This window comes from Phyllobates terribilis, unplaced genomic scaffold (assembly GCF_046119375.1).
Source record: "Phyllobates terribilis strain yellow unplaced genomic scaffold, ASM4611937v1 Scaffold_1__5_contigs__length_1240528914, whole genome shotgun sequence".
Classification (NCBI taxonomy): domain Eukaryota; kingdom Metazoa; phylum Chordata; class Amphibia; order Anura; family Dendrobatidae; genus Phyllobates; species Phyllobates terribilis.
The window spans coordinates 1037191552-1037218107 of NW_027362761.1; positions in this window are offsets into that span (position 1 = coordinate 1037191552).

The window sequence follows — 26556 nt, forward strand, 5'->3', positions numbered from 1 at the left end:
GTTTTCTGTGGATTGCGCAATCAACCTTGTAACATAATAATTTGACACTCACTTGGTCAACCGTGAAGGTTCATTGCTGCCCTCCCTTAACAGCTGGTGCCTTGACTCGGATCCCTAACCAGGGATGCCCCAACACCTCTGGACGTCCACAAAGAGAGACTTGCTTTCGGCTTCCCCCACTGGAATTGGGACTGATCATCCCCCACAAAAGCCACGGTAAGTGCACGAGTTCTTTACTAGTGATACTGACCGTGGTTTCCACGTGGTGAATGGTTGTTTGCAGTATCTCCTGACGTCTTGGTTGGATATAGTCAAAGGTGAGACTATAAGGGGTGTAGTCCCATTAGGGGTCTGATATTGATAACTTTTAAAGCAGTATCACCTCGGATTGACAAGTGAATATTGAATGAATCTTCCTTAACTTCTGACAAAGATTCTTAGGAGACTGACCACTATTAGTGTCAGTCACAGCAGGTGATCGAAGATTGGGTAGGACACGCACACAGACATATATCGAGTGTCCAGAGAGCTGCAGGCGTCCTCCTCCTTTCACCTAGTGCCGTACGTGACTCCCTCGATGGGAGGGGTGAGTTAGTGGAACAGCAGCTGAGGCCGGCCGGACTCGTGCTGTGCACAAATCAGAGATCTTTGTCAGTCGGAAGGCAGTGCAGTGATTAATCAATGTTTCCGTGGAGCAGAAATAAATTGTCTCCCCCGCAGGAGGGAGAGGATGTGATGGCTATCATGGTCGGTCGATCATTTAAGAATGCTCCAAAAGTGTTTATGTTGTTCAATTTTCCCGTGGAGGGGAGACTTTAGCCTACATTGTGGGACGAAGGAATCTGGCAGAAAAGGGGAAGATTAGTTGACTATGGATTGTTGGAAGATGCTGAAAAGTTTAGGAAAGTTGCACATGAGATTTGTGATGATGGATATGTTGAAATAGAGGAGGAGATGAAGCCTGGTTATTTCAAATATATTTTATGTCAAGAAAGGAAAATTATCTAGCACTGTGACAAAAACTGGCTGTTTTGTGCTACAAAATGAAGCTGATGGGGAAAAGGTAGAGGAGGAAGTAGATTCCCCTTCCCAACTTATGTGTCCACAAACTGAATCTGAAGCCCCTAAAGAAGCAGTCCCAGTGTTGTAGCACCAACCTGCCCATTACTTAACGCTGGTGGGTATTATAAATAGTGTTGAGCCACCCCCGTAGTGTTCGAGTTCGGTTCGGTTCGTCGAACACCCGTGTGTTCGCCGAACTGTTCGTCGAACTGTTCGTCGAACACCTTCGAACACCGTTAAAACCAATGGCAGGCAAACAAAAACACATAGAAACACATAGAAAACACCTTCAAAGGTGTCCAAAAGCTGACAAACTGCTCAGAAGACACAACTAACACATGGAAAAGTGACAAGTACATATAGTCATGCGAAAAGAAAAGAGGTGGAGGAGTAAAAGGAGGGGGAGACACAGATATAGGCATGTCATGCCCTTCTAAAATCCAAAAAGTGAGAAGCCGACACGTTCAGTCCGCTCCTGCCCGTGCCACCTCCGTGTCGCCGAGTTTGTGCCAGAGCCGCGGTGAACCCTGACGGCCAGCCCCCCTCTCCCAATACTGGTGCCTGTCCGCTGGTGGGTCGAGCGAGCCCCCCTGTGGTGGAGGCAGATCTAAGCTTTTTAATTTAAATTGTCTCTCTAATTTGAATGAATACACTTTAAATCCATTTACAAGGATCTATTGGAGGGCAAGTCTCATGCCAGCAGCCGCGTAATTCCAGCTCCAGTAGCGTCCACTAAAGCTGCTGCAGTTAAAAAGCTTTTATAAGGATCGAGCTCGGCTGTCCACCGCAAGGCATCCTACTGCCAGTCCCAGCCCCTATGCCTTGGGGTGCCTCCTGATGCTCTTCACTGAGTATCCCGTGGTCCCGAAGCATTTCCTTTGAAAAAATTAAGTGTCCAAACTACAGGTGGTGTAGCTTGCTTAACAGCCGGGATAATCCGCTGACTAGCAGACACTGCTACTAGGCACAAAGTATTTCCTGGGCTAGATGCAGTTAAAAATTTGTAATTAGATACTCTCGTTGGATGCTGAGAAAGCATTCCATAGAGTCTCCTGGCACGCCATATATGATTCTCTTAAAAAGCTTGGGGTAGGGGTCTAGGGGACCCTTTTATAGCCAAAATCACGGCCCTGTATCACAATACGTCACCTAGGCTGAAGATAAATGGAACTGTAGCACCCTGAGGGCTCGGTTGCTACAGAGGTATTGCACCTCACCCAGAGGTGTGATATCTCACTCTCAGGTAAGGATGGAGTGTGGATCAGGACCCGACACCTGCATGCATTACACCACATTGCCGTGGGGCAGGGCGACCAATATGCCTCTGAGATGGGCACGACAGTCCCTGTCCCTGGCTGGAGTGGGGGGGAGGGAACACTGAGGAAGGGGAACCCTGTAGTACAGAAGCAGGGAGGAAGCAGTTCCTGGGTGCATTGAGAAGGGAGTATAAAAGGTGGGCACCATCTTAGTTCAGTGCAGAGAAGTCTGAGCAGAAGTGACAGGGAGCAGGGGCTCTGCATGAGCTCTGCTCATGAGGCGGGCCTAGTAACAGAGGCCCAGGCCTGGAAGAGGGAGAAGGAAGGAAGAGGAGCGGAGAAGGCTCCAGGAACGAGGAATGAAGGGATCCCAGGGGTGCGGACGGGCGAGTCGCCACCGCACGCCCGAATCCACCTGCGTGGAGGGGTCAGGCCAAAGGGGGAGACCGGTCCCCGAAACTAGTGGAGGCAGGAAACGACCCTCAGCTAGAAACCGGAAGCTGTGACATTTTATGTGGCGCAGCCCCTCGCTACACCCGCTAGGAAGGCACCACATAGGGTCAGGGAAACTGGCACCAAGTTTACCAAGAGGAGGCCCGAGGCAGCCGGACAGAAGAGTTGGTAAGAAAGGCCAGAAAAAGGACACACAAAGGGGGTCCTGTGAAGCGCTCCAAAGTTATCTGGGAGTTGTCTGAGCCCCTCACCTGGTGAGCACAGTACGACGTGGGCAGCCGTTACCTGCAGATGTGGTCTGGATAATAAGAACTGTGAGTAAAGGCCCTGGACTGCATCACTGACTCCGTGTCGTTACTGCTGCTGGCCTGCACCATCACCCCCATCCTCCGCATACACTGCCCTGAGGCTATACTCCTCCCGTGGGGAGTTATGCTACGCTCTGCTGCACCCACAACACCAGCCTCAGCGGTCTGCCCTGCAGCGGCGGTTCACTCTGACCGCAATCCACGGGTGGCGTAGTCGGACATTTAAACATCAAAACCACATAAATAGTTCCGCCACTGGTTTGACCACCCTGAGCCACGGAACCGGGTCGCCGCCACGAAGACTACAACCACCAGCATCCACCAAAAAGGGTCCGGCTCCGGGTGTCCCAAGGCCCAGGGGGTGCATCAGAACATTTTCATCACCTTTCACAATCACCAATGGGACAAGGCAGGGATGTCCTCTGTCCCCTCTCTTATACATCCTAGTGACGGAGCACCTGCTCTCATCAATTTGCCATAACCCCAATATTAGGTGGATTGAGGTGGGAGGAACCGAGTACAAGTGCTCTCTATTTGCTGATGATGTCCTAGTATATATCACTCAATCACATATATCCATCCATGCTGTTATGGCTGAAATAGATCACTTTGTTACATGGTCAAATTTTAAAATCAATGCAGCGAAGTCTGAGGCCCTCGATGTCTCCCTCCCCAAATCCATATAGGATTCCATCCAGTCCAACTTTCCCTTTGCCTGGCCCTCACAGGGTATCAAATACTTAGGAATTCCTATTCATAGAGACCTCTCCCATCTATGTTATCTTAATTTTGGGCCCTTTATTGAACAACTCCATACAGATCACGGTTGGCAAGTTAGAACTGTAAGATTCACTACGTGAACCACTGGTGTTTTGTGGAAAAGCACATGTACACTGTGTTCCAAATTATTATGCAAAAAGTGTTTAGGAGTGATAAGGGAAGAATTTGTTTGTTTGTCAGTTAAACTCATTGATGGTGATGTGTGTCAGGGCTCTTTATATCACTGTAAGCAATTGCAGACACCTGTGCTAATTAGTTTGGCAGGTGTGTCCAATGAAAGGCAAGACTACTTAAGAAGGCTGTCTCACATTATTAAGCAGCCTACATTTTCTGCCAAAATGGGAAAGAAAAAGGATGTGTCGGCTGCTGAGAAGCAACAAATTGTGGAGTGTTTAGGTCAAGGCATGACTACAATCAACATTGTGCGATGATCAGGATGAAGTGTCTTGGCAATCAAGAAGTATGTAGCTGATTCACAGTACACACGTGTGCGTGCTGATAAGGGCAAATTGAGGACTCTTTCCTACAGGCAATTACGTCAGGTTAAAAGAGCAGCGGCAAAAAAGCCTTGTCATAGCAGCAGACAAGTTTTTGAAGCTGCTGGTGCCTCCAACGTCCCCCGAACAACAAGATGCAGGGTCCTTCAGAGGTTTGCAGCTGTGCATACGCCATCCTGTCGACCTCCTCTATCCACTTCACACAAGCAGAAACGGCTCCAGTGGGCCAAACATTACATGAAGACTGATTTCAAAACTGTTTTGTTCACGGATGAGTGCCGTGCAGCGCTCGATGGTCCAGATGGATGGAGTGGAGGATGGCTGGTTGATGGACACCCCACGCAAACACTGCTACAGCGCCAACAAGGAGGAGGTGGAGTAATGTTTTGGGCTGGAATCATGGGGAGAGAGATTGTCGGCCCCTTTAGGATCCCTGAAGGCGCTAAAGATGAACTCCATAATGTATGTGGATTTTCTCAAACAGCACTTCCTGCCATGGTTCAAGAAGAAGAACCGTGTATTTCACAGCAAGATCATTTTTTTGCATGATAATGCACCATCTCATGCTGCACATAAAACATCTGCATCTCTGGCTGATATGGGCATAAAAGGGGACAAACTTATGGTGTGACCCCCATGCTCCCCTGACCTCTACCCCATTCAGAACCTCTGGAGCATCATCAAAAGGAGTGTCTATGATGGCGGGAGGCAGTTCACATCTAAGCAACAGCTCTGGGAGGGTATTCTGTCCTCATGCAAAACAACTGAAGCAGAAACCATCCAAAACCTGACAAATTCAATGGACGAGAGAGTTCAGAAGCTCCTTTCGAACAAGGGGTCCTATGTGAAAATGTAACATCACCTAGAATAAAGTTTTGAGTTGAAAACTGTTTGATTTCAGTTTCTAATAACCTGCTAATGCTTATAATTTCAAAAATGACCATTTTTTTGGTCTTTATTAAAATGAAAAGGTTGATCGAAAAGTTTGGGGGATCTAAGAGTGTGGCAACCCAGTAGTCATGATTACTTCGAATTCTGACAATATGAGGGTCATGTTGCAGGTAGTGCAGCAAGAAGGCACTTATGTGTCTTGCGCATCTCGGAGCCCCAAAATTATTTTCCGGGCTAGATGCAGCTAAAAATTATTATTAATTTTAAATCTGGTGGAGCTTAGTATAGATGGCCTAATAGGATCAGTGCTGCACACTGCTACAAAGCCCAAATTATTTTCCAGTCAAGATACAGATAAACATGATTAGTAATTTCAAATCTGGTGGAGCTTATTATAGATGGCCTAATAGAATCAGTGCTGCACACTGCTACAAAGCCCAAATTATTTTCCAGCCAAGATACAGATAAACATGATTAGTAATTTGAAAGCTTAAAACGGTTGGTAGGGTGATTTTAACCAATCATCAAGCTTTTACTCTCCCCAGGATGACACAGGGGTAGAAAAGTCGTTTCGGATCCATGATTTGTTCATCTTTATGAACGTGAGTCTGTCTACATTATCAGTGGAGAGCCGCGTGCGCTTATCTGTCAGCACACCACCAGCAGCGCTGAACACATGTTCAGACAGAACGCTGGCTGCGGGGCATGACAAGATCTCCAAGGCGTAAGTGGCTAGCTCCGGCCATTTATCCAGATTGGAAGCCCAAAAAGAGCAAGGGTCCAGTGACACAGTCATGGCTTCAATGTTTACTTGGAGATACTCCTGTACCATCGTCTCTAGGCGTTGACTATGTGTCAGACTTCTTGTCTCCTGTTGCCTTGCAAAGGATGGGCTAAAAAAGTGGTGAAATGATTCCGCAAAATTGATGTTACCAGCAGATACTGTGGTTCTGTTACGGTTTGAGTGCTGAACACTTGACGGTCCCACTGTTGGCAAGTTGGAACTGTGAGATTCACTACGTGCACCACTGGTGTTTTGTGGAAAAGCACATGTAAGATTCTGCAACAGTCTCTGCTGATACTCCTGCATGCGTGCATCCCTTTCTATGGCAGGAATAATTTCGGCAAATTTACTTTTGTACCGGGGATCTAACAGTGTGGCAACCCAGTAGTCAGGATTATTTCTAATTCTCACAATTCGAGGGTCATGTTGCAGGTAGTGCAGCAAGAAGGCACTCATGTGTGTTGCGCATCCAGGAGCACCAAGTCCCTGTTGTGTTGGTGGCGAGGTAACAATCATGCTTCCTTCCTCTGTCCTCTCCCCCCAACCTCGCACAACAGAAATGTGATCAAGGTCTCCCTCATCTGATGAGTCTTCCATCAGTTGGTCCTCCACTTCTTCCTGGGCTCCTGCACCTTCCTCACTAGTTTGGCTGCTACCATGCGCCCTGGTAAAACCATCTCCCCCACCCTCACATGCCTGCTGCCGACCGTCTGGACCTTGCAGATGTTAGCCCTTCCGCATACAACTCCTCCTCCTCTACTTCCTCCACCTCCTCTTGTGCCACCACCTGACTCCGAATTCTGTTTAACATGTGCTCCAGCATGTAAATCACCGGAATAGTCATGCTGATAATGGCATCGTCAGCACTAAACATCTTCGTCGCCATTTCAAAACTGTGCAGAAGGGTGCATAGGTCCCTGATCTGAGACCACTCCTCCAGCGTGATTTGCCCCACCTCTGGATCTCGTTGGCCCAGGCTATACGTCAGAACGTATTGCACCAGGGCTTGTCGGTGCTGCCACATTCGCTGCAACATGTGCAGAGTTGAATTCCACCGGGTAGGCACATCGCATTTTAGCCGGTGAAGTGGCAGGCCCAACGACTTCTGTAGAGATGTAAGTCGCTGAGCTGCGGGATGCGAACGGCGGAAGTGAGCACACAGCGACCGTGCCCTCTGCAGAAGGCTATCTAGTCTGGGATAGTGGGCTAAAAATTGCTGGACAACCAGGTTCAACACGTGAGTCATACAAGGCACGTGTGTGACATTGCCCCGGCGAAGGGCCGCACCCAGGTTTGCAGCATTGTCGCACACGGCCTTCCCTGGTTTCAGGTCCAGTGGAGACAACCATTCATGAAATTGGTTCTCCAGAGCTGACCACAACTCCTCAGCTGTGTGACTCACATTTCCCAGACATTTCAAAGTAAAACCCGCCTGATGACGTTGAGCCCTACTGCCAGCATAGTAAGGAGGTGTGCAGGATCCCTTCTGCGCAGTTAGAAAGCTTGTGGCATGACCAGACAGGCTTTGGGTGCAGGTGGAAGACCGAGAGGAGCTTGAGGAGGCAGAAGCAGTGGAGGAACTTTGACATAAAGAGGATTGACGCACAACTCGTGGGGACGGCAAGACTTGGACAGCAGCCCCTTGTCCTGCTGTCACCATAGTTACCCAGTGCCCAGTCAGCGACATGTAACGCCCCTGTCCATGCCTACTCGTCCAAGTGTCTGTGGTGAAATGCACCCTGTCACACACAGAGTTTCTCAAAGAAGCGGTGATGTTGTGTGCGACATGCTGGTGGAGCGCAGGCACACGTTTCTTTGAGAAGTAGTGCCGACTGGGCATCTGGTACTGGGGCACTGCGACGGACATAAGGTCTCGAAAATCCTCTGTGTCCACCTGGCGGAAAGGCAGCATTTCTGTAGCCAAGAGCTTGCAGATGGTGAAATTCAACCTCTTAGCTTTCTCATGGCTAGGAGGAAATGGTCTTTTACTTGTCCACATCTGAGGGACCGAGGGCTGGCTATTGTGCTTAGACGGGGTTGATAAGGGTGTCCCCGGCAAACTGCCGGTCTGTGAGGAAGATGCAGGCGGACATGTTAGGTTGCCTTGATCCAAAGGTGGTGCTATCGATGTCGGACAGCGCTCAACACCAGCTGGTGTTACCACCTCCAAAGAAAATGATGACCTGCCAATCACACTGGCTGTTGCGGGTAAAGAGGTGGCAGGTCTGCGCCCCAAAACAGGTGTGACTGCTGTCCCCCCAGTCACAGAGGATGAAGAGGCCGCGGATGCACAAGATATGGCAGACGGTGGTTGGCCCGGCCGACTAGGCCGCATTGTAGCACACTGAGCTTCCCACTGCAACTTATGCTTCATGTCCATGTGCCGGTTCATGCATGAAGTACTCAAGCTATGTATTTTTTGGCCTCTACTTAGCTTTTGCTGACAAATGTTACAGATAACACGAGTTGGGTCATCTTTATCGATCTGAAAAAATGCCCAGGCTATGCAAGGCTTAGCACCCATGCGACCTGAAGAGCCACCACGACTTGTGGTGAGAGGCAGAGTTGTGTTTGAGGATGCAGTTGTTGACGTGCTTCCAGTACTACGTCTCTGTCCAGGAAGGCGCAACCTGACCTCGTCGTCACTAGCATCTTCCTCCACCTCCTCTGCTGACCTCATCTCTTGGCTGACTGTCGGTTGACAGTAAGTGGGATCTCCAACCTCATCATCATCACCCTGTGCGTTATCACACCCGTCGTCCTCAGAGCCAACCTGTTCCTGCCCTGACAAAAAACTAAAGTTGTCGCTCCAATCAGGTATTTGAGTCTCATCATCGTCTTCCTCATTGTCTCCACCAACAGGAGTTACAGTTTGGGAATGAGGGTCTACATTATGGTTAGAACCTTCTGCGTCTGGTCCTGGATCCGACTCATAAAGATTCTGGGCATCAGTGCAGATCATTTCCTCGTCTGGATTCACAGAAGCGCTGGAGTCGACCTCTGATTCCCAGGCTATAGTATGAGTAAACAGCTCTGCAGACTCAACCATCTGTTCTACCTCATACTCAGACGGGCAGCTGGAGATTTGGGAGCTGTGAGGAAGCAAGTGCGATTGGGGTGACACCTTTGAGGACTGGAGTATTTGTGATGTTGAAGTTGATGTGGAGGAGAGCCCACTTAAAGGAGCACTTGATATCCGTTGAAGCACCTGCTGTTTTTGTGCCTCATCTGGAATTTGTAGCGATTGGCGTGGCCGTAAGAAAGGGATTTTATCACATTGTCCGCTAAAAGAAGTAGACATTTTAGTTTGGCTGGAAGATGGTCTTTCTTCTGCAGATGTTACTGTTGCTTTAACACCTACCCCACGGACACAACCTTTTTTCCCCTTCCCAACATGCCTATTCCCCTTTCCACCAGCAGCAGGCCTTTTTCCACTCATTTTGGTGGTTAAATAATTCACAACTCTGGAGTTGTTTGCGCAAAAAAACAATGGATGGGAACCGAGCAGAGCTGAGTGGCCAAACTGTGGTATTAGGCCAAAACTATTGGCTGGGTTAGATGCAGAAAAAAATTATATTCAATTTGCAACCTGATGGAGGTCAGTATAGATGGACTAATAGAACAAGTCCCACACACAGCTAGAAGCCCAAATATTTTTTCAGAGGTAGATGCAGAAAAAAATTGTATTCAGTTTGCAACCTGATGGAGGTCAGTATAGATGGACTAATAGAACAAGTCCTACACACAGCTAGAAGACCAAATATTTTTTCAGAGGTAGATGCAGAAAAAAATTATATTCAGTTTGCAACCTGATGGAGGTCAGTATAGATGGACTAATAGAACAAGTCCCACACACAGCTAGAAGCCCAAATATTTTTTCAGAGGTAGATGCAGAAAAAAAATATATTCAGTTTGCAACCTGATGGAGGTCAGTATAGATGGACTAATAGAGAAAGTCCCACACACTGCTAGAAGGCCAAATATTTTTTCAGAGCTAGATGCAGACAAAAAATTATTTTGAATTTGCAACCTGATGGAGGTCAGTATAGGTGGACTAATAGAACAAGTCCCACACACTGCTAGAAGGCCAAATATTTTTTCAGAGCTAGATGCAGAAAAAAATTATATCCAGTTTGCAACCTGATGGAGGTCAGTATAGATGGACTAATAGAACAAGTCCCACACACAGCTAGAAGCCCAAATATTTTTTCAGAGGTAGATGCAGAAAAAAATTATATTCAGTTTGCAACCTGATGGAGGTCTGTATAGATGGATTAATAGAACAATTCCCACACACAGCTAGAAGCCCAATATTTTTTCAGAGGTAGATGCAGAAAAAAAATATATTCAGTTTGCAACCTGATGGAGGTCAGTATAGATGGACTAATAGAGAAAGTCCCACACACTGCTAGAAGGCCAAATATTTTTTCAGAGCTAGATGCAGACAAAAAATTATTTTGAATTTGCAACCTGATGGAGGTCAGTATAGATGGACTAATAGAACAAGTCCCACACACTGCTAGAAGGCCAAATATTTTTTCAGAGCTAGATGCAGATATAAATTATTTTTAATTTGCAACCTGATGGAGGTCAGTATAGATGGACTAATAGAGAAAGTCCCACACACTGCTAGAAGGCCAAATATTTTTTCAGAGCTAGATGCAGAAAAAAATTATATTCAGTTTGCAACCTGATGGAGGTCAGTATAGATGGACTAATAGAACAAGTCCCACACACAGCTAGAAGGCCAAATATTTTTTCAGAGGTAGATGCAGATAAAAATTATTTTTAATTTGCAGCCTGATGGAGGTCAGTATAGATGGACTAATAGAGAAAGTCCCACACACTGCTAGAAGGCCAAATATTTTTTCAGAGCTAGATGCAGACAAAAAATTATTTTGAATTTGCAACCTGATGGAGGTCAGTATAGATGGACTAATAGAGAAAGTCCCACACACTGCTAGAAGGCCAAATATTTTTTCAGAGCTAGATGCAGACAAAAAATTATTTTTAATTTGCAACCTGATGGAGGTCAGTATAGATGGACTAATAGAGAAAGTCCCACACACTGCTATAAGGCCAAATATTTTTTCAGAGCTAGATGCAGATAAAAATTATTTTTAATTTGCAACCTGATGGAGGTCAGTATAGATGGACTAATAGAGAAAGTCCCACACACTGCTAGAAGGCCAAATATTTTTTCAGAGCTAGATGCAGAAAAAAATTATATTCAGTTTGCAACCTGATGGAGGTCAGTATAGATGGACTAATAGAACAAGTCCCACACACAGCTAGAAGCCCAAATATTTTTTCAGAGGTAGATGCAGATAAAAATTATTTTTAATTTGCAGCCTGATGGAGGTCAGTATAGATGGACTAATAGAGAAAGTCCCACACACTGCTAGAAGGCCAAATATTTTTTCAGAGCTAGATGCAGAAAAAAATTATATTCAGTTTGCAACCTGATGGAGGTCAGTATAGATGGACTAATAGAACAAGTCCCACACACAGCTAGAAGCCCAAATATTTTTTCAGAGGTAGATGCAGATAAAAATTATTTTTAATTTGCAGCCTGATGGAGGTCAGTATAGATGGACTAATAGAGAAAGTCCCAAACACTGCTAGAAGGCCAAATATTTTTTCAGAGCTAGATGCAGACAAAAAATTATTTTTAATTTGCAACCTGATGGAGGTCAGTATAGATGGACTAATAGAGAAAGTCCCACACACTGCTAGAAGGCCAAATATTTTTTCAGAGCTAGATGCAGATAAAAATTATTTTTAATTTACAAGATTTCCAGGTTTGGCCAACTTTATTTTAATATGTATGAGGGCCTTAGGAAATCACTTGCGAGTACAAATACTTTTGTGTTTCTTTTTTTTTCTGTAAAAAATTGTATTTGGATATGAAGTGATGATAAATAAACAATATTTTAAACAATGTTGTTAAGACCAAACATACAGTATTATTAAAAGCCCTCAAACTCATTAGAGCAAAGTTGGCCCAATTAGCTCATTTCTTTGAGACCGTCTGACTATCTTAAGTGTGTTAAGGAATTGTGAAATTCAATGTCTGATTGTTGTCAGACTCTCCCCATTGATAATACATGCACTACAGGGAGGTCATGAAGAATAAATGTCTTCCAAAAGAGCTTTCAACTGACAGCTATTGAAAATGTGTCAAAAAACAAGAAATAATGTTATCAGCTCACCCAAGGTTTATCTGATTTTCAGATCCAGTGTTGCAAATGGAAGGGAATGCATGGATAATGAATCTCAGCTGGTTCCTGGGGGGTAGTAATACTGAAAGGAGCAAAGTTCAAATCCAACAATCGCAGATATTTTATTTACCAAAACATCTTTATTCCAAAGATATTAAAAAATAATGAAAATGAAGAGGAAAAATAGGAAGTGAGAGAGTGTGAATAAAATCTCATGAAGAGTTGTTTCGACCCCATGGGTTCTTAATCATAGCCTGTTATAGTAGCCAAAGGTTTTTGTACTCCCACTTGTTACCAAGAGGTGAGTAGTGAACAACATTGACATTTATATAATACATATATAATTAATATTCCAAAATCCCCAGAATTCCCAGTAGCGGGCCAGGGGAAAAAGAGACTCCAGCTCAAAGTTATCATAAAACTAAAATTTTTATTGAAAAGAATTTAAACAAAAAAATAAAACACAACAACAAGGGAACCTCACTGTGGAGGTGAGATCATCACTGTCCACAAACACTATTCGTTTCTGTTGGTGGAATATATGACAGACCTAAAATATACACCAGTCCTAAACTGTGTAATTCAAGATTGGATGAGTGGCATAAAACCAATTTACTAGATTCCTATCTCTGATAGATTTATCCCAGTCTTCAATTCAAGGACTCTAGATAAAGTGCGTAATACATAATAGGTTTACCCCACTGAAGCACCATATTAATGTTGAGGTTACTGAATTACCTGCACAGGGATACCGAAATGGATACTGACAATAGCGAAATTCAATATATCCTAAGTCTTTTGGCAGAGCAATTAGTACATATCCCAAATAATGTGGTACTACCAATAGAGAGCTAACTCTCTTACCCAGCAATGCAGAAAACAAATATAGGGGGTACAACAAATCCCTTAATGCAAATTCTGCTCAAATTACCTTTAAAGTAAAGGCCACCACAGGGGGGAATGATGTGGGATGTCTTCCTTGCCCTGATGCCGTTTCACTCTCCCTTCTTCAAAAGATATTTAAAAAATAATGAAAATGAAGAGGAAAAATAGGAAATGAGAGAGGGTGAATACAATTATATGAAGAGTTGTTTCGACCCCATGGGTTCTTAATCATAGCCTGTTATAGTAGCCAAACGTTTTTGTACTCCCACTTGTTGCCAAAAGGGCAGTAGTGAACAACATTGACACTTATATAATACATATATAATTGTAAAGATATGGACATGTGCCCATGTGTAGAGGGCACAGGGTGGCAGTCATTGGCGAGGTGCTGCTGTTCTCCCACACCCTGGCTCCCCACAAATAAAAGATAGTGTCCTGTTTATCATGTGGTTTGTGTGTAATGGACTACACTCACTTTCTTTCCATGAGGCTCCATCTATCCCACAGTCCCGAGTTCGGGCTTGATCACACAGTTCATATCAGACTCTTGACTCATTTTCAACAGTTCAATTTTACTTCATAGGCTCAGTTCAGACTTGATCATGGGTATAGCACAGTGTAACACAGTAATGACGGTTTTGGTCACCTGCGTCATCCCTCTCTCTAAAGGCACTTCCTGCCACATGGATGTCTCGCCCGGCACTGCAGCTTCCCAGGACTCTGCCCCAACTTGTCTCTATGGATCCCCGTCCGTTCTCCCTTCGGGAGATGAAATTAAGGTAGGCTCCAGTATACCCTGTTCCCGCCGTAGGCCGCAGACGTTAAGGGATGTTCCACTGAAAGTTAACGCGGCCGTCCTCATACTGATTTCTGCCGCTTTTACTTGTTTCTTCAGGTCTCTCTGTTCCCCGAATGACCCTTGGTCCAATGGCTGCGTACTCTGACCCTTCAACCTTACTCCCCCACACTGCTTTTTAAATATAGCCTAGCTCCCCCTCCTTCTTCCTGGACTACAGTGCCCTCCGCTGTACTCCCCAATCCTAGCTACACCTATTAATACATTCCTCATACCTACATCCTAATTCCTTTTCCTAACACTTTTCCTAATCTTGCCACAGTATTATAAAACATGCATGGTAATAAACATAAGTCATCATCCACAATATTAATAATTAAGCTCGTTATCGAAATATACACGTTCTATAAATTTGCTCATATTACAGCAAGAGCATACCTATTTCAGAAGAAAAGGATGAAGGGCATGAATTGCTCTGAACATACCCTTACATTCCTCCTTCCTAAAACATGGTCGTCCTCGACCATACAGTACAGGTAAAACATTTATATGTATGGTAAGTATGGTTCAAAACAGTCAGTAGCATTTTCTCCTATATGATTATAATGCTCTTTTATTGGAGTCCTTTTCTATACACTGGCATTTTGGCTCACATGAAAAACACTTGCCCAAATACACATGGGCACTGTCCCTTTTTAAGCCGGCATGACCCTCACCCTCTAGTTGTCCAATTGGCAATATGGGTCCATCTTACCCTGGTCCCTCCACTGTAGGGACCCACATTAAGTGTCCAAGTTCCTTTTTCTTGAAACGCGGGTCTGACTAACCCCGGTCTTGCCGTACTGGAGACTCGGACACAGCGTGTCCGTTTTAACAACGTAAGTCATCCACAATATTAATAGCTATAAAATCCGTTATCGAAATATACACATTCTACAACATTACTCATGTTATAAGAGTGTACCTATTTCAGAAGGAAGGGGCGAAGGGCATGAATTGCCCCGAACATACCCTTACACGTTTCCCTCTGAAGAAACAAGTTTACTGTTATGTGGTGTAATGTGAAATTTAATATATAATGTTATGTGATGTGATATAACGTCAATTATGATGTGCGTTAGTAATATATGTAGTTTGGCCATAAGGATATTTAGAGTTAATGTTTGGGAGTAGCCCAGAGTGTGAGGACTATGTTACAGGGAAAGTGACAATTTCCTGTCAGAGAGTCAGATAGGACTTGTAGTGCATAGTGGACCAAAGGATTCAAGGCAGCAGTGCCACATTTTGGGGTGACTCTAACTGAGAGGAGACCAAAGAAAAGAGATAGCGAGATCCGAAGCATAATTGACTAAAAGACAGAGTGACCTTCCGAAAATGGGTCCTAGGAAAGGACGCCAAGCCACAAGACCCTCGAGCTTATAATGCTGGAAGGTAATTAGCCTAAAACAGTACTGAGTACGTGGGACGAGCAAAGTGTCCTGGGTGGGAGTTCCAGAGCTTCAGCATTACTGGCCGTACTGGCTCCTTAAAGGGAAAAGAGGACACAGGATCCGCAGGACAAGTAAATGACACTTTTTAAGCAGGATTATAGTGTTAAAGTTGGTTTGTGGTGAAGTAGTTACAAACAGTGAACATAGAGGCCACTATAGACTATGACGGAAAGAAACTGTGTGGAAAATGCTTCAATTTGTAAAGGAAGCGTTCATAAGACTGTGTACCCACTATCGCTTTTATATAACCCTTATCAAGTTTATGTTCAGGAAAGAGTTTATTTTTGAATGATTCTCTCCCTCATTCAACTGTGAAACATCTGGTCCTGGCAGACCTAAAACAATGGTTAAATGTAGCCTGCACAGGCGTAGTGCGCTCATAGCACAAGCCCACACACCCAGCCAGGACCTCCACTTTCATGTAACATGCCAGGGTGCAGGGGATGAGCAACTCGCCCACGGTTACTGCCCCGCTACATAATAACCAACATTTCAGCATAATTCATCAATATAAATACATCAGATCTGTTTTGAAATTGAGACCTATTGGTATATGAGTTTTAATATTAAATACCCAGCATGCTGTGTGCATGAAGAGTGCACTTCTCTAATCGCCTCATCTGACAGGTCTGTTAGTTCTTTCTATTCCCAAATCACTAAAAGTGTGTTAAATCACTAGAGTGTGTTTCTAGGAAGTGCTGGGATGCTCCTGATAGAGACCTTTTAGCGGCTTTATTTTGTGGTTAAGAACCATAAATATGTTCTGAAATTTTTTATTTTTTTGCATTTTTGTAGAGAATTATTCAACCAGATAAGCAATGCTGTAAGGGAAGGATCGTATTTACAGCTCACACTGTCTAAGACACAGAGTTTAAGTACAACTCCACTAAAGGCACATTTACACTCACTAAGTTTCATTATAATTCTCTTATTTTTGAACAATTGTAAGGATAGCAAGATCAATGCAAAAACTAGTGTCTGCCTCAACAATATTTATACATGCCATAATTGATAAGTGTAAATGTCCTTCAGCGATATTTACACTTGCCATTATATAGCACTACACCAATTTACCTGTGTGGTCCCTCTCCCTCCTCCCAGCAGGGACGCCGACATACTCACCACCCTGACAGCGCTCTCGCTTCCTGCTTCCTCCTGACTGTCTCTTGTGCACGCCGCACTGGCTTCCAGCGGTGCGCGCTCCCCTGTTATTAAGCGTGCAGCGGGCGCACTTTGAAAAATGCCCCCCATTAGGAAGGTGCTGGAGCAACCCCTGTATTTTGCCTACATTGTGTGTGTGCAACTGTATGTTGCCAGGTCCCTCGTCCTATCTAAAGTTAGCTCATTATCCTGACCCTGCTCCTGTATTCCCGTTTAGTGTGTACGTTAGCCACTCTGAAATCTGAAGTCGCTCCGTTGGTACCTGAACTCTGGAGCCACACTGCCGGACCCTGAATCTATAGCTGCTCTGGCTGTACCCAAACCCTGAAGCCGCACCTGTCTGAACAGGCTCCGAACACAACCTTGTCTGTGAATCCGAATCCAGTCCCTATCAGCGTACCTGCCATTTGGGGTCGGCGACGGCCCAGGAGTGGTACCTGACAGCTCAGCATGCCCCAGCATCCGACTGAATGGCTGAGCTATCAATTACCATACTGATAGCTCAGCATGCCACAATCCTAGATTAGACAGCAGAATTGTCATTCACTCTGCCAAGACACATTGATAGGAGGAATCGTGACAGCCACCATACTGATAATGGATGATGAATGGATAATGACATCACCATACCATGGCAGGATAACAGCTCCATACTGAACATTAATTAATACATCTATACCATGACTAGATAATGCCACCATGCTGATGCTGAATACAAAATATTACAAAACTACCAAAATTATCATATACTGTCAGTTAATGTCATCACCATACTGAGACTGAATATTGTCCAGACTGCGCCAACTTACAGACTGAACAAAATTAATAGAATAATAATCAGCCGTTTAAGATTGAGGTTTCATGCAGCGGTCAGCGCATGAGCGCGAACGTGTACTACTTTACCCAGGCGCCGGTACAGGTCACATGGACACACGACTGGCATACGGATATGTCACATGGACACACAGACACACTGACACATGGATGTCACACGGATGTCACATACGTACATATAGATGGCCGGATGGCATACGAACCATGGATCTCACCAGTACTGGTTTTTCCAGTACAGGAATCACCAGGACGTGTGAAGGAGGCCTAGAGGTTCATTTTTATCAAACAGTGAACAAGATGCTTTTTTTCAACATTTTACATTCAGTAATTTTTTTCTACACTTTCAGAACATTTAAAACCATAACTTGTTCAACAACAAAAAAAACAAGCCTGTGGCTATGTTGGAAGGCGATGAGATAGAAAGTGAAAATCAAAAGAAAATTGGCCACAGCCAATGGCTCAGGAAAAGTTATGAAGTCATAGCTTGAAAGAAGCTCCAATGACATCCCTAGCCCAGTGTGCAAAATAAGCCAGTATATCATTATGAATGCACTGAATAAGGACGGCTGCAGACGAGTGTATGAGAAATCGTCCGAGTTTCATCTAGAACACTCGGACAATTTCTTTTCTAATTTACATACGATTTTCATCCGTTTGCCATCCGTGTGTCCATTTTTCACGTCTATGTGACATCCGTGTGATGTCCATCTGTTTGTTTTCATAGAACTACATTATACAATGTACATGATCAAACACAGTTTACTATGTTATATAATAGAAATGTGCCCGTAAAAATCGGATGGAACTCATATGTTCCGTGTTGGATCGGTTTTCTTTCTATGCACCCGTAGACTTGAACGGATATGTCCGTGACTCGGCAGAAAGTAGTGCATGCTGCGATTTTTTTCTCATGGACAGTCAGGCTGAGTAGCACTATTGAATAACATCGGTTAGTGTCCTGGCTGTGTAAAAAATTGGACATCATACGTTTGATTTATACACTCTTCTGCATGACCTTTTATACTCATGCTTGCTGGCAAACTAGGATTCCGAAACTACACCTGAGACGGAAGCGCCCAATCACTATTCATATCAATTAGCTTTCACTTAAGATTTACACTGACACTTTACTATCAGACTGACTGTCTGGTGGCACAAAGGTGGTTTAAATAAAAATGAAGGAAATAAAAATGCATTGTGCCGCCCCCTGCGATGCGCTGCCCTAGGCACTGGATTTTCAGTTTTTAGTGGCAAATATCTTCCTGGGTGAGGGTTATAAGCCCAAAATACAGCATGTGATGTCTTTTCCTTGTTATATTTCTCCATGACATTTAATACTGTTAAAAATTGTTGCAAAGTCTATATATTAATGATATCACATAATGCTGCACTCTAAATTGTATAAATAGTTTGTAAGCTGTATGTGCCATGCATCAGTCTGAGTTGCTGGGTATGATCAAATAATTACAAATTCCATGAATAGTCAATGAAAATCAATATAATAATTACTAGATCTATTCAGGAGAATATCGTAGTTAGGTAATAATAACAAATGCTCTCTTTTAGCTTGTCATGTTCAATTAACTACAAAAAAGCCCTATTCTTGTTGAATGGCTTATTGTGTTACTAGTGTCGCAATCTAAATTAAAAGCTTAAATTGTACCTACATTTTTCTTTCTTTTTAATATGTGATAGGCACTAACATGACCTGTAGATTGGTGGGGTTCGAGTCCTGAGGCCCCCACTGACTTATCGGATGTGCACTGCTTAGGACAGACAAGCATTCAGCTCAGGCATTAGCACTTGCATGAGACACTGTAAGGCTGTGTGCCCACGATGCGTTTTTTAAGCGCTTCCGCAGCGGCAAATCCGGAGCATTTCTGCATCGTGGGCACATAGCCTAAGAGCTCAGACTTTCAACTGAGCTTATGCTTTACATTGTGGCCAGTGATGTTCGCAATGGTCCACCTCTTAATGGCAAAATTAAGACTTTGGAGTGGCCTAGTCAAGGTCCTGACCTTTATCCGATTGATTCTGTGGCATGACCTTAAAAAGGCGGTTCATGCTCGGAAACCCCCAATGTGACTGAGTTACAATAATTTTGCAAAGATGAGTGGGTCAAAATTTCTCCAGAGCATTTTAAAACACTCATTGCCAGTTATCGCAAATGCTTGATTGCAGTTGTTGCTGCTAAGGGTGGCCCAACCAGTTATTAGGCTTAGAGGTAATCAATTTTTCACACAGGGAACTGTAGGTTTGGATTTCTTTTTCCCTTAATAATAAATACCTTCATTTAAAAACTGCATTTTGTGTTTACTTGTGTTATCTTTGTCTAATATTTAAATTTAATTTTGTGATCGGAAACATTTAAGCGTGACAAATATGCAAAAGAATAAGAAATCAGGAAGGGGGAAACACTTTTTCACACCACTATACATTAGCCGCAATGAACAGACTTTGACTCTAAAGTGGCTTGCGAAAGTATTTGCCCCCTTGCCATTTTTCATGTTTTGCTACCTCACAACCTGGAATTGTACTCTTTTTTGAGGGTTTGCATCAGTTCAAGTAAAGAACACGCCTACAATTGTGAACATTTGGTTTTCTCCTTAAACCACTTGAGTGTTGCTTTAGCAGTATGCTTTGGATCATTGTCTTGTTGGAAAGAGAACCTCCGACCCAGTCTCAAATCACTGACAAACTAAAACAGGTTTTCTCTGTATTTCACACCACCCACACACAGACAGGGATGCATATACAAATATATTTAAAGGAAAATTGGCTCTAGAAACAGCCCATCTTACCCTGGGAGAGGCAGAAGGTGTCATAATACTTGACTAAAGATTATATAGAGATCAGACTTCAGGCGCAGTCAGACGGCTGTATAACTAGGACGATGATTGCATCGCAGTGCACGGACTGGCCAGCAACTTTCCTGCCCAGAGCATGATACCTGCATAGAAATACATGCTGTCACTCTCAGGTCAGAAGAGCCACCGGCCAGTATGAGCATTGCGATACGATCATCGTCCGTATTATACGGCCGTCTGACTGCGCCTTAAGAGTATATTATAAATAAACATTTATAATATACATAAAATTACTCAGATACTAAGAAGCCTTTAGAGCGGGGGTGCACAACATGCGGCACATGATGCCATTGTGTGCGGACCCTAGTCATATCTGTGTGTGGACCCCATTCATCTCTGAATCTCTGTGTTGAATAACTGTCAAACTATGGGGATAATTGCGCTCATTGTATGGTCATGTTGACTTCTTTCTTCAAGAGTGCTAAAAAGGGGAGCAAAGGACCATCTTTATCAACAATAGAAATAGAAACTCCACTTGTTAGATTATGACATACAGTACAGACCAAAAGTTTGGACACACCTTCTCATTTAAAGATTTTTCTGTATTTTCATGACTATGAAAATTGTACATTCACACTGAAGGCATCAAAACTATGAATTAACACATGTGGAATTATATGCTTAACAAAAAAGTGTGAAACAACTGAAAATATGTCTTATATTCTAGGTTTTTCAAAGTAGCCACCTTTTGCTTTGATGACTGCTTTGCACACTCTTGGCATTCTCTTGATGAGTTTCAAGAGGTAGTCACCGGAAATGGTTTTCACTTCACAGGTGTGCCCTGTAAGGTTTAATACGTGGGATTTCTTGCCTTATAAATGGGGTTGAGACCATCAGTTGTGTTGTGCAGAAGTCTGGTGGATACACAGATGATAGTCCTACTGAATAGACTGTTAGAATTTGTATTATGGCAAGAAAAAAGCAGCTAAGTAAAGAAAAACGAGTGGCCATCATTACTTTAAGAAATGAAGGTCAGGCAGTACGAAAAATTGGGAAAACTTTGAAAGCGTCCCCAAGTGCAGTTGCAAAAACCATCAAGCGCTACAAAGAAACTGGCTCATATGAGGACCGCCCCAGGAAAGGAAGACCAAGAGTCACCTTTGCTTCTGAGGATAAGTTTATCCGAGTCACCAGCCTCAGAAATCGCAGGTTAACAGCAGCTCAGATTAGAGACCAGGTCAATGCCACACAGAGTCCGAGCAGCAAACACTGTTAAGAGGAGACTTTGTGCAGCAGGCCTTCATGGTAAAATAGCTGCTAGGAAACCACTGCTAAGGACAGGCAACAAGCAGAAGAGACTTGTTTGGGCTAAAGAACACAAGGAATGGACATTAGACCAGTGGAAATCTGTGCTTTGGTCTGATGAGTCCAAATTTGAGATCTTTGGTTCCAACCACCGTGTCTTTGTGCGACGAAGAAAAGGTGAACGGATGGACTGTACATGCCTGGTTCCCACCGTGAAGCATGGAGGAGGAGGTGTGATGGTGTGGGGGTGCTTTGCTGGTGACACTGTTGGGGATTTATTCAAAACTGAAGGCATACTGAACCAGCATGGCTACCACAGCATCTTGCAGCGGCATGCTATTCCATCCGGTTTGCGTTTAGTTGGACGATCATTTATTTTTCAGCAGGACAATGACCCCAAACACACCTCCAGGCCGTGTAAGGGCTATCTGACCAAGAAGGAGAGTGATGGGGTGCTACGCCAGATGACCTGGCCTCCACAGTCACCAGACCTGAACCCAATCGAGATGGTTTGGGGTGAGCTGAACCGCAGAGTGAAGGCAAAAGGGCCAACAAGTACTAAGCATCTCTGGGAACTCCTTTAAGATTGTTGGAAGACCATTTCCGGTGACTACCTCTTGAAGATCATCTAGAGAATGCCAAGAGTGTGCAAAGCAGTCATCAAAGCAAAAGGTGGCTACTTTGAAAAACCTAGAATATAAGACATATTTTCAGTTGTTTCACACTTTTTTGTTAAGTATATAATTCCACATGTGTTAATTCATAGTTTTGATGCCTTCAGTATGAATGTACAATTTTCATAGTCATGAAAATACAGAAAAATCTTTAAATGAGAAGGTGTGTCCAAACTTTTGGTCTGTACTGTATATAGTACTGTCATGCATTCAGAATTAAAAACATTGTCCACTACTTATACATTGATGCCCTAATCCATCAATGTCTGATAGGCCGGAATCCGGCACCCGACACCCCGGCCGGAAGTACTTACTTGTTGAGCTTGGCCATCTAGTTCTAGTGGCCACCGCGGGGTACTACCATTGAATTGAATAGGAGACGGATGTGTAGTACCCCGCGGTGGCCACTACAACTAGATGGCCAAGCTCAACAAGTAAGTACTTCCGGCCGGCGGCAGCCTCCGCCGACACAATAACAGCTGATCGTGGGGGTGTCGGGGGCCAAGACCCCGGCCGATCAGACATTGATGCCCTATCCTATGGGTAGGGCATCAATGTATATGTAGTGGACAACCTCTTTAGTTCATTGTTGAGCTTTTGTTTGCAGTACACAGGCACCAGCTAGTGGCTGAATTCGCATTTCGGCACTAGGTTTTTGTCCCTTTCTTGGCACCATCCTCTCTCCATGTAGTAGTGCATTGTGGGAAGAAGATACTCATTTCCTCACATACTGGTGTACAGAGAACATCCACTTTTTTACTCCCCTCATGAATAGCATTGCAGGTAAGGAAGATTATGTTTCACCTGTTTGCAGCCACCGGATACCCAAGACTCTTACTCCAACATTAGTCATCTGCATTTATAAGACTGGATAGCAGGCTGTTTAATTGTTCAGCTATTTTTCCTCATGTATTTCTGTGTTGCCTTTATACATGTGCTGATTCCTTGTTATTTGATTGCTCCTACTTTCATCAAATGTACAAGATACAGTCTTCATATTGGACTACAGTAGATCGGTTTAGTTGCCTGTCAGACTACGCACATGTGGCGCCCAGCTGCGCTTGGTACCACAGATCCTAGAGGGGTGCATTAATGGATTCCTCCATAAGAGGCCCCCACAGCACACACACACCTCCACCTTCCACCTCAGACAACCAGAGGGAGCCCGTTAGGGATATAAATAGGGAAGGTGGAGCTAGGCAGCTCAGTCTAGAGTGCAGAGTCTAGTCTAGGAGTTCCTCTGAAGATTTACTGCAGTAGAGAAGCCTGAGAGAGGTCAGTCTGCAGTGGAGCTCAGTCTAGTTTAGAGAACTCAGCTAATAGTTCAACAGTGGAGCACGAGGCTCCTGCTAGCTAGATTCAGGGAGCTCAGTTAGAGCTTAAGGTGTGCCGACGCCATAAGAGCGGCAGAAGAAGCTGCCAGCTAGCTGCCAGTGTGTATAGCCTAGTGAGAGCCCGAGTAGGCCGAAGGCTAGAGGAGTGAGTAGCATCGGGGGCAGAGGAGCTGTATAAGCTCACCCCAGAAAACATATACCGGACACCGGGTCTGCGTCTACAGGGCCGTGTATCCCCCCTGTAGAGACAACCAGAGACCCCTGGAAGACTTCAAGTCCCAGGATTACCCAAGAGCTGATACGTACCAGAGCCTGGAGTCACGGAGGCCCCGCAAGCTGGGAGCGCGTACTCCAAGAGAAGGCCCTACCACAAAGTCAGCCGGTGCAGGACAGAGACAAAGTTAGGCCTAGCTCTAGGCAGGTCATAAACTTTCTACGCAAAGGCAAGAAACAGGAGGCCCTACACCCGCTCACTGGGGAGGATCCTGGTATGCACCCTTCACCCTACAGTGCTCCGGTATGTGCCTGAATTTCCATCAGTAAAAGGTACTGAAGTGACTATCGTGTCTGTCCCTGTTCTTACTCTGGCCCGGCTGGGTCCCATCTGTCCTGCATCCTTACATCCCCGCTGCCCTGAGGCCTAGCTCCACCTGTGGGGAGCTATACCATGCAAGCTGCCTTAACACTGGCCTCAGTGGGCTGCCACGGCGCTGGTGATCCTCACCAGACACCACAGGTGGCGTCACGAACTTATAACCATAATTATCCACCTTTTTTTTAAAAGAGAGGCCCAGGGTATGGCCCCGGGAGCCGACTACCGTGACATACCCCAAGGTCAGGCCACAACAAGGCCCGGGCGCCGAGTCCTCCCCATCCCCTGGGCTACACATTCTCTTTCCTGGCATCACGATCAGGATCCCGTGCCCGCTGCAACGACGGAGTGTTATGCCCGTTGCCACCAGGTACTGTGCTCCTTTGATCAAAAACTGTGTATTAAACTGTGGCGAAGATTGCCGCCATTGTTGGGCCGCCGAGCGGGAAGAAGGGCATAACCGCAGGAAATTGAGAGGCGTACCTACAAAAGTGCGCGAAGCCCCGGACACGCCCCACACCTCGACATCAAACCAGGAAGCGCCAGGTCCTGGAAGGAGCGTCGCTGAACGCTCTGACGTAGGACGCAAGCGACGCAAGGACCTGAAGAAGACCGTCATCTGCGGAGCTGCGGCCTACCGGAAGAAAAGAAAAGAAGGTAGGCCTAGGTTCGCTAGGGGGGGCGCCAGAATGTCCGAGGAGCAGCACAACGCCGGAATACCGGTTAACGGCCCTGATGTACAACCCGCGCCCGACGCCGAGCAGGCCGAAGCGGCCACTCCACCAGCAGCGCCTGTAGCTCCTGTCATACCCATGGCCCTACCATACATCCCTGGAGCGAAGTGGCTCCCCCAGTACAGTGGCAAACCAGATACCCTGTCTGGATTTAAGAGGAAAATATGTGGTATTCTGGACATGTACTCTATGACAGGCAAGCAAAGAGCCGCTGTTGTATTAGGACAATTGACTGGTGCTGCGGAATGAGAAGTAGAAACCTGGTCGGCCGCAGACCAGGAGTCAGTGTCCACCATCTTTAAAAAGTTACAGACTGTCTTTGAAAATTGTACTGAGACAGACCTCTGGATGAGGTTCTACAACTGCTCTCAGCAGCCGGAGGACAGTGTTCGGGACTATGCCTGGCGTCTACAAGGGGCCCTGCGGGCTCTGAAACAGGTTAGTCCAACCAGCATCACTGATGAAAATAAAATGCTGAAAGAACAGTTTATCCGGGGACTGAGGTCCCAAGAGGAGAGCAGGACTGTGCATTGGTGGTCCCTGGATCATCCAGATGCCACCTTTGACACCCCTAAGGACATGGCTAGAAAAGGACTTCAACCCCTGGAAACAACTGCTATCCAATGTTACCAGGGTGGGGCCACCCCAGTACCTGCAGCATCCACCTTTTCCCCAGTGGCTGCTGAAGCCAAGGTGCAAGCAACGTCCCTAGTGAGCTGGATAGCCTACGCTATGAAGTGCGTCAGTTGAGCAAAACACTGACCACTGTGCTGAGTGCCCTGCAGCTGCGGACAGAGCCCGAGGAGGAGGGAAGGATCCTGCTATCTGACAGCCCTGAGGATGTCCCCTGGATGAGAAGGAGGAAGAGGACAACGCCACCCCCTGGGAGGATCAGCGACCAACGCCGTCCACTGAGGGACCCTGTCTGCCACCGCTGCCACAAGTCCGGCCACACCATCTAGAGCTGTCCTTTAATTGAGAAAACCCTGGGGCCGAGGGCCGACACCCAGGAGTAAATTCCCCAGGCCCCTCAGACTGGTACCGCAGGTTCGTGGGAGGAAGACCTTTCCTGTCCATTGTGCTGGATGGCATCCCAACTCATGCTCTGCTAGACACAGGATCTCAGGTAACCATCATGCCTGATGTCCTCTACACAAGGTTCTGGTCCATGGACGATCTACGCCCGCCAGCTCCAAACCTTTCCGTCTATGCCTCAAACGGCCTCCCCCTTAACCTACTCAGGGTTAAGGAGGTGGCAGTGAAGGTGGGGAGAGTGGAACTGAAGGACCAGGGACTAATTGTAGTAGAGACTAATCCTGATGATACCAATTTGTATATGGTACTTGGCACTAATATTGTTGGTAACTGTTTGGGAGAAGTTGTGTTCTTGCTCCAACAGATAGCTGACACCGCCAAACCAGGGCAGAGGAGGGCGCTGCAGAAGGAGATCCGAGCCCTCATGTACCAGCAACAAGTAAAGCTATCCGGTGGTGAGATTGGTAATGTGCGGGAAACAGACCCCATACCCATTGTGATTCCCCCAATGAGTGAAATGCTTATCTGGTGTAGAGCTGCAATAGGTCTTAAAGGACAGAGCTACCAGGTGGTAGTAGAACCCCTTAGCTCCGAGCACAGACCTACACTCTTAACTGCCAGAGGGGTAGTGGATGTACGCAATGGGAGGGTGCCCGT